Raw genomic sequence first — 16267 nt, 5'->3', positions numbered from 1 at the left:
AACTAATCCATTGTAGAGAAAAAGCAACCAGAGATAATATGTAAATGCATTTACCTTACTGTGTTTCAGTAAGAACATATTACCAAAAACAGGTGACTGGCTACATTTGGCCCAAGGACTTTAAGTTTGCTGACCTCTGATCTAGACACCTAAGTTCCATGAGGGCAGGGACCATGTCTTCTTGGCTCACTACTGTATCTTCAGCACTTAACACAGCAGGTCCTTAACAGCCATTTGTTTAATTGATGAATTATGAGTTGGTGTGATCATGTCTACATTTCGCTTTGAGGAGCAAAGAAGTCCAGGAGCAATGTAAGAGTTATGAGAACAATCAAGATTGTATGGCATAGACAAAATCAAGAAAAGAGTGTGTCAACAAAGAAAAGTCTAGCAACAATGATGACTCTGATAGATTATGAGTACTGAGGAGTTGTAACTTTTTTGGCAATCACTAACAAGTCAGGTATTGAGGTGCACAAGATAGTAATAAGATCACAGGAATGTTATAAAAGAAAGGACATAGCCACACAAAATAATCTGAGTGTCAGGATGGAAGTAACTTTGTGAACGTACTTGTATGGTTTAATTTCAGTAGTTACTGTCCTTAATATATTTAAAATTTCAGTCAAAAAGATATGATATTAATTATAATGAAAAATGTGTGGATTGGATTCTTAAAAATCTAACATCATGATTTTGTGAACTATTTGAAGGAGAATCAGTCAAACTTGTTTTTTTGACATTCTGTAGCTAAAATAAGCAGCTTGGCTAATTTTTTTAAAGTAGTTGTGTTGATATTTGTCAAGCATTTCTGAACTATTTTCTCTACATTTATGAGCTTAACTTTTGTGAATTTCCAACTTCATTTTATGAAGTCAATATTAAACACATGACTTAAATATTTTCTTTGTATTAGTATTTTCCAACATTTACTTATTCCTTCCACGTTATCCCACACAGAGCTGTCGGAATTTCTCCACGATCATTTCATAGAAAATTTTCTTCTCTAAACCCGCTTATCCCAAGGTAAATTGATGGATTTCTAATGAATAAATTCCAGAAGGAAAACATCAGCATTCTTATACTTCAATTCAAATTATTTAAATTCCTTCGCCCTTAACTATAGCCACCTGTCATCCTAAGTTCACACCGTGATTTTTAACAATGGGAAATTATTATTTTTTGTGCAATGTCCATCACCTTTGTGTCATTTGATACCTCGTGTGGTTAGTTGTTATGCCTGTACAGGTGGGTGAAAAACAGCCACACCATAAACATGTCTAATCATGTCATTGAAGCTTTTCTTGGAATAATTGGAGTGTGATGATGGAGTAGGGAGAAAGAGGGAATGGAAATTGAGGAAAAGGGTCTCAGCCTGAATTTTCCAAATTGGCTATTTATCTGGTTAATTCTTCATCGTTCCTCATCACCATGTCTGAATTGAGAAAATCTTCCTAATGATAATAAACTATGTCAAGAACAGATGGCTGATTTGATGTGATGAAAATAGCTGTGTCAATTGAGGGTATTTTTTTCCTTACCCGTTTTGCTTTTCATCACTCTGGGGTTGGTGGTTCATATGTGTTTTTTTTTTTCTCTTACAGAATTTACCCTCAGCCCAATATAATGGGGTATCTCTCCCCAAAAGCAGTTTGGACCCTTTTCTCTGAAAGAAAGAATGGAGAAGTAGCTTTTTTAAAAAAGCAATTACCACCTTTCCCACCTTTTCAATCCTTTAGTTCCGTTACTTTTGGAAGGATCAGTTTACAACAAATGTTTAGTGTCGGGAATTTTGCAGTTTCAGGCCTTGACAGCTTGGCATGAAAAGTGGTGGCATTATGTCAATTGTAAATGAGTATGCTATTTACATACTAATTAAACTTTGCACTAGTGGGGTGAAAGCGAGTGCTTTGGAGCACCCCAGTTCTGTTTATAGCATTGTTGTGTATTTAAACAGTCCATTGTTTGGTGTGTCACAGCTTCATCCCCTAAATATCATTTTGTCTTACATGACTTTCACCATATTACTCCACTACTTGGCAAATCAAAGAGTTTGCTGTTGATTATGCTGAAGATAGTAATAGCTTTTATCAATTGCTTTCTATAGGCCATGCCTATGGCATTTTGTTAAACAATTTTTGTACCTTAATTCACTTAACCTTCAAAGTAAGGTGGGAATGGACATTACACCCTTTTTACACATGAAGAAATTGGGGTCACACTGTCTGTAAGTGAGGACGTCAGACTCCAATATCTGTGCTGTTATCCACCCTAACATACTGCTTCCCGCTCTGGGGTGTCACTGATCCACAGCGTATCCCACTGCTGTCTGATGTAGCTGCAGTGACTGCCAATACACCAAGAGCAAGAATTGCACTTATCAACCCAATCTATTTACTTAAGGAAGAGAGCGAAAACAATAGAGAGCATATGCATCTGACCCACTGTATTTTCTTTCTTATTTACATGAGACATAGATCTTAGACACAAGCTCCCATTACATACATGTTTCCCACGGCCTTTCAGTGGGGTTGTATCCTATCTCATACCAACACAGGCTGCCCGGCCTCTCCGTGATGCCATTACCTAGAATCCCACCTGTGCTCTAGGTCAGGAGCCTGACTCAGGAATACCGAGTATCTTCAGTTTATACGGTGAAAAGTGATGAATAGCCTATTGAGCTATTTTACTCTCCTGCTTCACATCTGCAGAAAGCGGTTTATTGGATTTGGCTAAAGACATTTTTTTCCCTCCTCACTGGATAAGGAGCAGAATCAACATTATATCATACCTGTGTGGGAGTTGGCTTAACAAGATTTGCAGCGATAAAGAACACGATGGGAACTTTTCCTGGCTGGTTCTGGAGGAGCTCACCAAGCCTGTGATATTTATACCCCTCGCTGAGAGTGCAGAGTTGGCATTCCTTGGCATCGTCAACAGAGTGCTGGGCTGTGCTTCTTTCTTTTTTAAAAAATGACAGAAACAGGAAACCTAGGTAGTTGACATTGAAATAACTTGCCAAGAGATGGTTGAACATATGATCCGTTCTAGCTTTTTCCTCGCTATTTTCAACCATCTTCAAGGTTGAAATAATTCCATAATAGAGTTAAAAATCCAAGGGAAGAAGAGAAAGAAAATAGACTTTAGTTCTTCACCATTACGACTACCATGCCACATCTCATGAAATGTGACATAGTTTTGCTCCATAACCTTGCCAAAGGGGGAAAAAAATCTAAATTTAAATTTAAGCCGATAACTCGAATGGTTCCAGAGATATCAACTTGTGAAAAATCATAATTTTGTATTGTGCTGAAAAGCCACCTTACAACACAGGGACTACCATCACTCTTTAATATCCAGCAGAGCCCCCCGCTGTGCTTTGTCAGTCACTAGCAACATCCAAGTCTGCCTGTAAAAGTAATTCACACTTTTTTCACAACACTGTTGCTTTAATTACCACTGAACTCCGCTGATGCTCAGGCAGGCCTGGCAGGACCAAGGGAGGGTCAGAGCCACAAAAGAAGCAAATAGCTTTTTTCCCTTCTTACTTTATTATTTAACAAACCATCTTTGATGGGAATGTTTCTAGTTCTGAGGCCAGGACTTAACTCTGAGTTCCCTTGGTGTATTCATTATATATATAAAAAAGAGACACAAATGCTGTTGAGAGAGAGAGAAGTGGGAGGGGAGAGAGAGGGAGAGAGAGAGAGAGAGAGAGAGAGAGAGAGAGAGAGAGAGAGAGAGACAGAGAGAGAGAATATTACCTACAATCCTAATTAGAAATTAAAAACTTGGGCAAAGAACATACTTAGCTATGCACAACTGGCAAACAGTGATTGCGTTTCTCATACAGCTCTTGCTTTCTGCAAATGAACATATATTTTCTATGGCACATATATTTTTTCTGTCTGGCTGGACAGAGGTCAATCTGTGTACTTCGTTACTGTGGATTTTTTTTCAGGATTAGTTAACACAATAAATCATGCACCAAAGAAAACCATAGAACTATCCAAATCGACTAGTGCATAAAAGTAATACAAAGAACCATTGCTTTATAAATAATATGACAACAACATGATAGGTAGATCATCTTATATGTATACTGCACCTTTCATCCCAAATCACAAAATGTTTCTCCAGTAAAACCACCCCTGTGAAAACAGCTCTCATAGTCTCCTCCACATAGACTATGAGGGTGTCTCCCATTAACGTCATACATACTTTTAGGGAAGAAATACATGGGTCTGTTACCATAGGTAAATGACTTAAAGAATGCTAAGCTTTTTCCTGACTTTAAAATCCTATGTTTAAAACATTATAATTTAAAGTTATACTATGGGCTTGTCTAATGCTACTATTGTTTATCATTTATCATTTACTTATTTGTAATCTGATTTGTCACCCTGGTGCAGGGTTTAGCTGGAAAGGGCAGTGCTGTGATAAATTAATCCAGGTAAAGTTTAATCATCAGATTCTATTGCAGATCAATTGGCACATATTCCAAGTCCTCTATGGTTTGGTCCCAACCTGTTATTACAGATGTCTTTACTCCAATCTGTGTAAACCCTATAGGTCAGTGACTCCAAAATCTGATTGCTCATCATAATTTCTCAGGAGGAGGGAATTTAATAAATTGGGACATCTTGGAAGTGAGGTGTAGAGTCTTATCACTGTGGCAGGGTTCTTGGAGTTTCAGAATTTCTAGATCTCTTGTCAGTCTCAGTGTTTCCCTCGTCTCATCAGCTGTCTGGAATTCTCCAGGTGGAGCATGGGTGCCAATTTACGGTATCACATGGTCTTAACAGCTTCTCTCACCCTTTTCCTCATCCTCTACCAACCTCTCTGTGCTGCTGTTACATCCACCTTTGGGTATAACCTTTGATGTTATACCAACTACGCACATCTGGTGAGAAATGTTGTCTTCCTTATTTTCTACCTTGTAAGCACTTACACCTTCTTCAAGTTGTAGCTCAAGATTTCTCCCTTCTTAGGGAACATCTTCCTGACATAGAAGGAAAGAAGTAGGTTTGGAGTGATAGAGAACTGGATTTGAAGTCATTGTTTTGTTACTTACTATATCACCGCACACAGGTCACTCAACATTTCAGAGCCTCAGTTCATCAGAAAACAAATATGGGGGGACCATCCTGACATGTCTGTTGGAATGATTAGGTGACTTAATTGATGTAAAGCGCAGGGCATGTTTCTTAGATCATTTCTTGTGTAGACTCCTCAAGTCAACATAAGCACTTCTTCCTGCACATGTCCATAATTCTTGTAACAAACCCCAGGTAGCCAGAACAGCAATTTAAAAGACACCAAGTCATAAAAAAGTATACATTTGAGGAAGGCTACCAATTTTTAGCGGATGAACTTTAGGATACTTTCAGAAAATGTGTTGGAGAGGTTGACTGAAACCACACTGGGACAGGCATTTTAGATTCAATAAAGAAATTTCACCTACTATGATTTCTTAGAATTCCTGGAGTGGTTATGGAAGCTTCCCATATTCTTTAGATAAAACATAATTTAACATCTTAAACATCTCACCTGAACATATACATGGTGATGACATGTTGCCCGGGAAAGCTCTGGAACATCATGGCCAAAGCACGCTTGCCATCCGCATCCAGGATAGGTACTGAGTAAATTAGCTATGCCAAACATGGCATTATGCTTTGAGTCAAATGAGACTGTCACATTCCTAATTCTCATTTCCCCCCAAACTAGACAAACTGTTTCATAAGGTATTTTTTAAATGCTTATGTTTCAAAGTGAAATTCCTACAGATTTGGGATACTAATGTTTTAGCCACATACCATGCTGGAGTTTCTCCAGAGTGCATGTGCTCCTTCCTGAAAAGCAGAAAGCAAACTGCCAATCAAAAGACTAGTTACAGGTTGTGGGCCGAGATCAGATTGGTGATCTTTGCTGGCCTAGTGCCCAGCACAGTGTCCTGTACACTGACACGCTCGGAAAATGCCACTGGGTCCAGTCAAGCCTTCCATATTCCAACGAGGAGCCTCCCGTGAGGACATGACATTTGCTCAACCTAGAGCAGGAAGGAAGGCAGTAGTATGGACAGTCTTCAATTAGCCAGAAGATTTTAATCTGCTTTGCAGAACTAATCAAATGGTTGTGCTTCCCCAGCGTTCATGTGAATTGCACCCTAGCTGGAGGTTAACGGACTAAACAATAGCAGCAGCAATTAAGTGGATGTAAATGAATGTGATAGGCTAATTCTCACAAGGAGAACATCAATGTGTCAGTGTCAATGCTCTCGTGTCGTGAATAAAAGAGGAATTGACTGGATGAAGAAGGGAATGTGGAGCAATTCTGTGAGAAGGTATGTGCTTCAACTTGACTAGCTGAGAAATTCTTCGGATGTAGTCAGGAGGAATAAAAATAAGTAATGACAACAGTTCTCTTCTGTATATCCTCTTGTGGGAGGGTAAGAAAGAAAACACCACAATAAATACATTCAAGGTATTACACCTCATGGTGTACCTAACTATGAAATAGATTGTTGGATATGGAATTGAGTGAAACACAAATCTACTTACAACAGGGGAAAGGACAGTTTCATGACCTGGGAAGCTGAGAATTCAACAGCGGACAAACTTCCCTGGACTTTTTTACATTTGTAAGTGGGGACTGATTGACAGGATAAGCAGGCTGCAGAATTTTATTGCTGCACGGTTTTAGCATCATCTAGAAAGACAGAAGTTGAGGGGCAAAAGGAAAACTAGGTTTTGCTTACATTCTTCAGCATTTTGATGCTTTTGGGGAAACTCCACATGTGTAGAAGCGGGTGTGGGGCTTGGAGGGAATGTGAAATAAGCAAAAGTTTCTGGAAATTCCTTCCAATGAACACATCTGCAAACATTATGTGAGCTGTTTGAAAGAATGGGATTGCATGAATGTGATGACGATAGCCTGATGCCCTGCTTACTGCTCCCCGGGGCATCCCAAAACTAGGTAAGGGAAAGTTCTGTGTCCAGTGTTCTGACAGTGGGAGAGTCACAATCTACCTTTTCACATAAATCTTTGGAGGACACCCCTGGGTGTATTAGCTCCCTGATCACAGGTGGACATATCATAGATAGGCCTGATTACTGTCATATGCATAGTCTGTCAAAAATCAAACGATGGAGGAGGAAAGTAGACAAGATGTGTAAATGAAGGAAGACAATGACAATACAATGTATGGGATAAAAAGTCTTCTTTTGAATAATAGTTTCTCAAAGGGCAACTGAAGCATTAGAGTAAATCACTAGAAATTGAGCAAGATGAATAGATAGGTAGATTGAGAGAATGAATTTAAAAAAGATGGAAAGGGAAGGTGGATACTATCAATAATCTTTTTTAGAGTATTCTCAGAAGATTTTTAAAAAGCATAATCAGAGAAATCAAAGTTTTGTTGAAGCCCAGAGGACCCAAAATTATTTATCAATATACAAATAATGTTATATAAACAATGAGATTGAAATAAAGCTATACATCAGTGACTTTCAACTTTTTTCATCTCATGGTACACATAAACTAATCACTAAAATTATATGGCACATGAAAAACTAATATTTTTGGCCTATTTGACCAAAAAAAAGTATAATTTTGGTTCATTCACACTGACCATCTGTTGTTGTGCTGGCTATTGTAATTTTTTATTGGACAGTTTAAGGGAAAGTGATCAGTGCCCCTGACTAAAAAGTCAGGTATTGCAGGTTTAAAAAATTCTTGCAGCCCCCCCTTTGAAAATTGCTGCTGCATAAGAATGAAGTGGTTGTATATTTTTTGTTTTTAGCCTTTCTGTTACTTTTTAAAATTGTTTAACAGAAATCCATAAGTTCTCATGTCTGCCAGGATCAAACCTATGACTTTGTTTGCTTATATAAATAAATTTTATTGAGAAAATTTGAACTTGAACAATCAAATTTTAAGGAGTTAATACAAATCTAAATTTAGTTAAATTAGTTGTATATCTGACTTGTATTGGTCTCCCTGCCCTATCCTTTTGTGGACAAAGCCACAGAAAATGTGAAAGCAACATTAATGACATCTTATTTAGCAGATTTAGATAGAAATATTACAAATATTACATATTAGCAATTTCTTTCCAATAAAACAAGAGATGAAACAATGATGATGAATAGCATATTGGAGTATGATGCCTCAGTGATTTAAATGGAATCAGACTTTTTTCATACACACAGTCTTTGAGGTATTAAAGCATCTGATCTATATGTTTAATTGATGACTAATGTTACACCTACACATGGGTTGGCAGGAAGGAAGACAAGAGAATGCAAAATGAAAAGGTCAAGCAGTTTTATAAATTATTTGCCAAAAAGTTTAACACATCCATATACTGTAAAATACTAGAATCATTCTTATGAGCAGAAAATGTGAACACACAAAGAAGTATGGGTGACAGGCTCTGGAAAACAAACAACATGCATTTAAATGGAAAGAAGATAGAGGCCTAAATTTGACTTCATTGAGTTAGGTTACTGGTTTCATCTATAGGTGGAAGGCAGTGCCTTAGATATACCTGATATTATGCAACAAATGTGCAGTTCAAGGAAATATTAATCTAGTTGGCTATTATTTATGCAGACATATTACCACAATAAAAATATTTTTTTCTCTGTATAAATTAGGTAAAACTGTATATGTATTATGCTAAACGTGAAGTAGGAGGCAAGCTAGAAAACTTTACGCCCTCCTCTTTTAAGTCAAAGAAATACCAGCTCAAGTGATCAACTTGTAACCATGTTCCTGATAAAATTATTAAAATGACAAAAGGTGTGAGAAAAGGTTTTAAATAAATTTTGTTTTCTGATCCCCGATAAGCACTAAAAAACATAGCATCAAATGTACAGCATGATGACTATAATAAAAATAAGAAATTGAATACTGGCAATACTCTGAGTAGCTTTCAGGTGCTCTCATCACACATACAAAATGATAGCTATGTGAGGAAAAGATATGCTAATTAGCTTAACCATAGTCATCATTTCATTATATATATATAATATATATATATATATATTATATATATATTCTTGATGACACATATCAAGTCATCATGTTTTTAACCCTAAATATATGCATTTTATTAAACAAAATCCTATATAATAAAAGAGTAATATGCAAATCGACCGGATGGTGGAAACACTAGTCACTATGATGTTCACTGACCACCAGGGGGCAGACGCTCAATGCAGGAGCTGCCCTCTGGTAGTCAGTGCGCTCCCACAGGGGTAGCTCCACTAAGCCAGAAGCCAGGCTTATGACTGGTGAGCCCAGCAGCAGTGGTGGGAGGCTCTCCTGCCTCCAAGGCAGTCCTGAGGAACAGCCAGCTGGGCTCACAGCTGGCGAGCGCAGAGCGTAGCAGTGGGTGGCAGAAGCCTCTCCCACCTCCAATGCAGGTGGACAGTAAGGAGCAAGGGGTCCTGGACTGTGAGAGGGATGTCTGACTGCCAGCTTAGGCCCGATCCCCGGCAGGTGGACATTCCCTGAGGGAGTCCCTGACTGCGAGAGGGCATAGGCCAGGCTGATGGACCTCCCCGCTCCGCCAGTGCACGAATCTTGTGCATTGGGCCTCTAGTCAAATAATAAAAGAGACCATGGTCTCTCTTGGCTCTAATATACTTCTCTTAATTTCTGAAATTTAGTAACATCCATAGGGACTCAGTAGGGACAAGAAGGGAAGTTAAACTTATCCTAATTTTATTGGAGGAGATAAGATGGTTTGCTTACTTGAATTTATACAGTTATAATGGATGGGAAAACAGATTGAAATTAGGTTTCATAGCATCTGATTCTTCAAGAAGATGTATATGCTCTTAGCTTTTGGCCAGAACAAAGCAAAACCTCTTGTATGGTGGATCAAACTTGCATGAACTCTTTTCATTGTGTCAGGAATTACTCTAGATACTTGATGTGCATCATCCTGTTTCATAGAAACAATAAGTCAATAATTTCAATATTATTATTAAAATAATATTATTGAAATATTATAATTTCAATGTTATTTATAAATAAGTAAACTGTTCCTTAGAGAGGAGAGGGGGCTAATAGTGCTCTCCCAGCCAGTGAACAGCAGTGAACAGTGAGGCCAGGATTCCAATAGGTGGACTGCCCACTGTGAAGTCTACAGTGGTACTATGTATTCATGTTGGGACAGAAATCATTGCGTTAATATTATTGTACTAATTTTAAGATCCATCATTCATAAATGGCCCCTCCACAGAGTTCTTGTCATTTAAAGTATTTTAGGTATTAAAGAGAACAATTTTATCATGGTTGAAAGTGGACATTAATATTTATCTTTTTGGTCCAAATTTCAATTCTTATATTAAATACCAAAAATATAAAGGAGAGAAAGAGAAGAAAGAAAGGAGAGGAGAAAGGGAGGGAGGGGTGAAGAGAAGGAGAGGGAGAATGAGAGAGAGAGAGAGAGAGAGAGAGAGAGAGAGAGAGAGAGAGAGAGAACTCCTAGGGTAAAATCTGTGGCCATTATAAATGTTTTTTAAAAACTGTTTCTAGATATCAAAAGACATGGCATTTCCTAACAATGGTGTAAGATATATGCAATGTATGTATATTTAAGGGAAATGAATCAGAATTGGCTGCAGTATGTAGCCATCAATGCCAAACACTAATCTATGCAATCTTTGATCTCTATCAAAGATGATGTGATTAGACAAATTATTAAAGATAAAATTATTAAAATGGATGGGCTGGCCATTTTGAAAGCCATTCATTCCACATGGGCCCATGCCATGTGCATACATAAAATGGTTTTTCTAGGTGCAAAATGCACTTGTAAGATTTGTTGTGGATTTGAACTATTTTACCCCAAGTTCCATACATGTCTTTCTGTTTAGCCTCTAAAATGTTAACAGAGTTAAGTCATCTGGAGTACAAATTCCCAGGCATAGACCAGTCACTCTAGCCAGTGGACAGGTAGTCAGTATGTATGCAGGTAGGCATTCACCACTCCTAGTCATGGTATCAGCTTAGCAGGAGAAACCTGGCCTCTTCTAGGATGCAAACCACTCTGAGAGTCCCAGGGTTCGGCATTTGCTACTACATACCAATTGCTGACTTCTCTGTGAAGTTAATGAGAAATGACAAGTTGCTTTTTTTTGCCTCAGTGTATACAAACCACTAAGCACACTTTCTATTATCAGGAGATTAACTTCTGACATATTTCAACATACAAGTAGACATACACAAGCTTGATATGAAGCAGGGGTTTAATACATATCCTATGTGTACAGCAATGCACACATACTCACTCAGGGTGAAATAAACAGAACTGAACTTTTACATTTGTCTAGGTCTATATATTCTATTAAAGTGAACAAATTGAAGGTAGAAGCTTTCAGAACAACAACATCTACTTCTCAGAAACATGAGACTTGTTAGCAATATGGCATAGGATGGAAAATGCGGTCACGGTATTAATAAGATACTAGAGTAAGAGACAGTGGCTACAACCATCCTCCACCACCCACTGCCTGCACCCAGCTTCCCCCCATACCCCGCAGAGATCTGCATTAGCTTTGTCCTGACAATTTGACCTTACTGAGCTGAACTATGCCCAGTTCCGACAACCACATAAAACCCACCAACAAATAGGGAACTAGTGGGGTCTTTTCAGATTTAGGATCATGTTCAAGCTTATGAATCAGATTTTTCTATGTGTGGACATGACAACTATGGAAAACTATAATTTAGGATATATTCTCTTTATCCTTTTATGTAGAATTCCACTTTAATGCGATGCAAATGACAGTAGGAAATACATTCAGTGAATGTTAAAGCCTTCCCATTAGAAATTCTGTGTGCATGCTACATTCTAATTCATGTACAGTCAAAACCCTGATAAAATCACACTGCTGATTTGACTGCTGCACTTATCGTATTAATGAGGATACTTTATGCCTTTTGAAAATTGGGATATGGTCCATTATGTGATTGTAAATGATGTGATTGTATCACATAAATTTGTTATTCAATCCCACCCCTCCCTCCAGTCAGCTCCATATATAAGAGGATTCATTGGTGAGCCAGAACTGCGACTGGAAAACTGAACTGCAAATTAGATTCTTCTCATTTTTGCCTTTATTGCCATTTATAAAAAAGAATATAATAAGCATGTGAATACATATATGAATATCTATATCTGTCTTCTTCTTCTTCTTCTTCTTCTTCTTCTTCTTCTTCTTCTTCTTCTTCTTCTTCTTCTTCTTTTTCTTCTTCTTCTTCTTCTTCTTCTTCCTTTCCCTCAAAACCACAGGTCACCAAGGAAGTCAAAATGAAAGAAAGTAGAAGATGGGCCTGAGGCTCTGGGATATGTCGTGTTTGGCCCTACAGCTACCACAGCTCCCCCTGCTTCTTGGCCAATCCCGGATTGGCTAATGCACAGAAATTGTCCCTTCTCCACTCTTGCACCAGGTGAGAGGTTTGAGAACTGTTGTTGGCTAAGGTTTCCTGATTTGGAGTTGCATTTGCATTCCTAAAAATTCCTGTTTCTCGTTCTGTTTCTTTTTCTCTCTTGCCTGCCTAGTTAGTCATCATTTGCTCCCAGGAGCGCCCACTGGGAGTGATCTTTAAACACAGTTGCAGGAGTCCTTTGGCTTCTTTCTGCCCTTGAGCCTTCTGTTTCTGAATCCGTGGCATAGATGTCTACCTTGGCCAAGGTCAAGAGCTACTTTTTCTCATCCTGTTCATCACTGGAGACACAAACATCTCATCTGGCATGAAGATCTTCAAACCGATTTGGCTCAGTGGATAGAGCATCGGCCTGCGGACTGAAGGGTCCCAGGTTCGATTCTGGTCAAGGGCATATGCCTCGGTTTCGGGCACATCCCCAGTGGGAGCTGTGCAGGAGGCAGCTGGTCGATGTTGCTCCCTCACTGATGTTTCTATCTCTCTATTCCTCTCCCTTCCTCTATGTAAAAAAATCAATAAAAAATATTTAAAAAAAGATCTTCAAAGTTCCCACAGAACAAGTTAGATCACCTCCAACAGAAGTGGTTTCAGGACTCTCCAATTAAAACAAAGGAGGGGACCACTGCCCTTTTGGCTGAGTAGCTCTCATAGCCCTGAAGGGCTACACACTTAATTGCCTCTTTAATGATGGCCCCTAGTCTGAGCAGTGATTATCAGAGAGAAGCCCGCAGACAGAGGTGCTTTCTGTCCACCCAACTCACAGCAATTGTCAACTACTGCCTGTACTTCTGTGTTTCTTAAAGATTATCTTTAGTTTGATATTCCTTAGTACATGTAGGCTGGATTATTTTTTTCCTTTATTCCTTCAAACTATTATCTTTTGTTGCTGGTTACTTAGAGGAAGTGACAATGTCCCTCGCAATGGAACACACTCTGGAGCAAAGTCCTTAGAGTTTGGAAATACAAACGCCCATGTTCTTGATACCCACCTGACAATCTCACATTTTGGACTCTTGTTCTTGTTCACCTTGGACCCTGGCCTTCAAGCTTTGTCAAGCTCTGTGTTTTCTCAGAGCTCAGCTGTTGTGGATGAAATTGTTGTTATTGTTGTTCAGGTCTTTCTCAGTCCTGCTTTAACATAAAAAATATATAGTAAATGTGTTCCCTCACTTTACCCCATCCCAAAAGACAGAGAGGTGCCATTCAGAATGATTTTGCATAGGAGAATACAAAGATTATTGTAAATGGTTCATGTGAAAAGGTAAGTTGCTTGACTAAGATATACCAAAAGATCAGAGGGTCTTTCATGATGGGAGGTAGGTTTTCCTGTTGTTGGTTTTAGTTTTAGCTTATTTCAGATTCAAGGCCAATAAGAACTTTATACAATCTTTTTGGACAAAGCTTGCTACATCCTAATCTCTGCAAATCCCCTTGGTTCTCTTCACCTCTCCCCTTACTAATCAGTTCTACAGAGCAGTACCCTGCTCAGTACTGCTATACACACTGCATTTGTATGTTTCTATTACTGAATGGCTTTTTCTATATTTTTGCTTTATCTTGCATTCAGTTACTCACAGCTTGGTCTGTAGAATAGGATACCATCACTGCCTACATTTAGACAACAGCACCTGTCATTTTGCTTCATATATTTCATTTCCACCTCTTTCAGGAGAAAACTCATTTGAGAAATCTTGGCTCTGCCTATGGGGAGGGATCATTAACCTTCTTTCATTCTGACTAAAATTTGTCTCCTCACTCCCTTTGTTAATAAAAACAACAACACTTGCTTATATCTTCTCAAGTCCTGTTAGTTAACTCAATTGCCTAATTGTTGTAGTTTTAAGAAAGACCAAGTCATTTTCTTACTTTCAATCATTGTTGGCCTATTTCATGTGTTCCACAATGCCACATTCACAAGTCTGCTGAGTTTCTTTAGAATATCTTTCTGTTTCACTCTGACGTGCCGCATCATAGATGTAGTGCATTTCCCTCCCATGCATAGGAAATAGGGCTACTCAATCCCCCTGTGAAAGAACAGAGAGGAAGACATTAGGCCTGGCAATATTTCTGTGGTTGGTTTTAGTCTTTGGACTCTATATCTGTGATGGAAGCAGCCTAGCATACTTAACTCTTGATGAATTTGCCCTGATTTTCCTTCCCTCTTGTCTTTTCTAGTGTGTCGTTTCTTAGAGTACATTTTCTTACCTAAGATGGATCTCTCCTTTTCTCTCTTGACAATGCTGAGTAAATCAGGGTGTGGAATATTACCCATGCAACCGGCTCTCTGAGAGGCATTGCTGGCTGAAACCATGCTGTTTCTATGCCATTCTGTACCCAACGGTGGATAATAACAGAATTGATTTTACCTGAGGAAAGACAAAGGGACCTCAGGGCTGTTTTCTGCATTATTTGGTTCTCAGGTTATTCTGCTCTTGAATGCTAAGATCTCTCACTGAAATATTGGGTCATATTTAGCTTCCTTTATGGCATTGGGCTATTGCTGTTCTGTGTCCCTGTGTGTGTGTTGCCCAATTATAACATGGGTAACTTTGTGTTTTCAAGTCCTCATGAGTACCTTCTTCTTTTTCTAAACTTTTTTTATTAAGAAAGTAGATTTTTCCCTAGCCAGTTTGACTCAGTGGATAGAGCATCAGCCTGGGGCCAAAAGGGTCCTGGGTTTGATTATGGCCAAGGGCATGTACCTCGGTTACAGGCTCCTCCCTGCCCTAGGCCCTGGTCAGGGTGCATGCAGGAGGCAACCAACCAATTAATGTTTCTCTCTGTCTTTCCCTCTCTCTTCCACTCTCTGAAAATCAATAGAAAAATATCCTCAGCTGAGGATTAGAAAAAAAGAAAGAAAAGAACGTAGATGTTAATCTGGGGACTAAAACTTGGCTTTCTGATCCTCTGACAGGTGAGTTTAAAGAAGACTATTCTTTAATATATTGTAATATGACCACACATAAGTCAACCTAAATAAATTATGAGGGCAATAGTAATAATAGACATTATAAATCGAGTACTTAGTACATCTCATGCATGTTCTAGTTGCCTTTTGCTCATTAATTAACTAAATCCTTACAACAACCCCATTAGGTGTTATCCTTATTTTACAGATGTAGAAACTGAGGCATAGGGAGAGGTTATGTTACTTGTAGCCATAGTTGGTAAGTGGCAGATCCAAGATTCAAACCAGGTGACATTGGCTCCTTAGCCTTCACTTTTACTGTTGAAAGTATTACAGATGTTCCCTTTATCCTCCCATCCCCTCTTCCCCCGACTTACCCTCTTACCTTCTCCCTTCTCCCCAGGCCTTCCCCAACTATTGTCTGTCCATGGACTATGTATATATACGTATAAGTTCATTGGTGAATTCCTGCTCCACACCTCCCTTCCCTCTGAAACACATCAGTCTGTTACACGCTTCAACGTCTCTGGATCTTTTTTGTTCATCAGTTTATTTTGTTCATTAGATTCCACATATAAGTGAGATCGTGTGTTACTTGTCTTTCTCTGATTGGCCTGTTTTACTTAGTATAATATTCTCCACGTGCCTCCATGCTGTCTCAAAGGGTAAGAGATCCTTTGTTTTACAGCTGCATAGTATTCCATTGTGTAAATGTGCCACAGGTTTTTAATCCACTCATCTACTGATGGGCATTTGGGCTCTCTCTAAATCCTAGCTATTGTAAATAACACTTGCTAAACACTTCCTATATTTTTTCTCATTTCATTCAATAGTTGCATACTTTCAAAACCCTAATATCATAGAACAGGGAATACCCTGCCACACACATGCACA

At 38.7% G+C, this 16267-nt stretch overlaps 1 protein-coding gene across 6 annotated transcripts in view; it reads left to right on the top strand.

Annotated features, from left to right (window-relative positions):
* The window catches only part of LOC308525966 (uncharacterized protein), a 627300-nt gene that overhangs the window by 515171 nt on the left and 95862 nt on the right, over nucleotides 1–16267 (top strand). For 2 of the 6 annotated variants that reach the window (XR_013996503.1, XM_081100858.1), the window contains exon 5: nucleotides 12311–12468. The exons of the other annotated variants lie outside the window; for them this stretch is intronic. The gene's annotated coding sequence lies outside the window, so the exon portion shown is untranslated. The remainder of the gene's footprint in view (nucleotides 1–12310; nucleotides 12469–16267) is intronic. 6 annotated transcript variants of the gene reach the window in all.

This window comes from Myotis nattereri (genome assembly GCF_964212035.1).
Source record: "Myotis nattereri genome assembly, chromosome: 10".
Classification (NCBI taxonomy): domain Eukaryota; kingdom Metazoa; phylum Chordata; class Mammalia; order Chiroptera; family Vespertilionidae; genus Myotis; species Myotis nattereri.
Note: the sequence above shows the minus strand (reverse complement) of the source record. Positions and strands in the feature narration are given on the sequence as shown.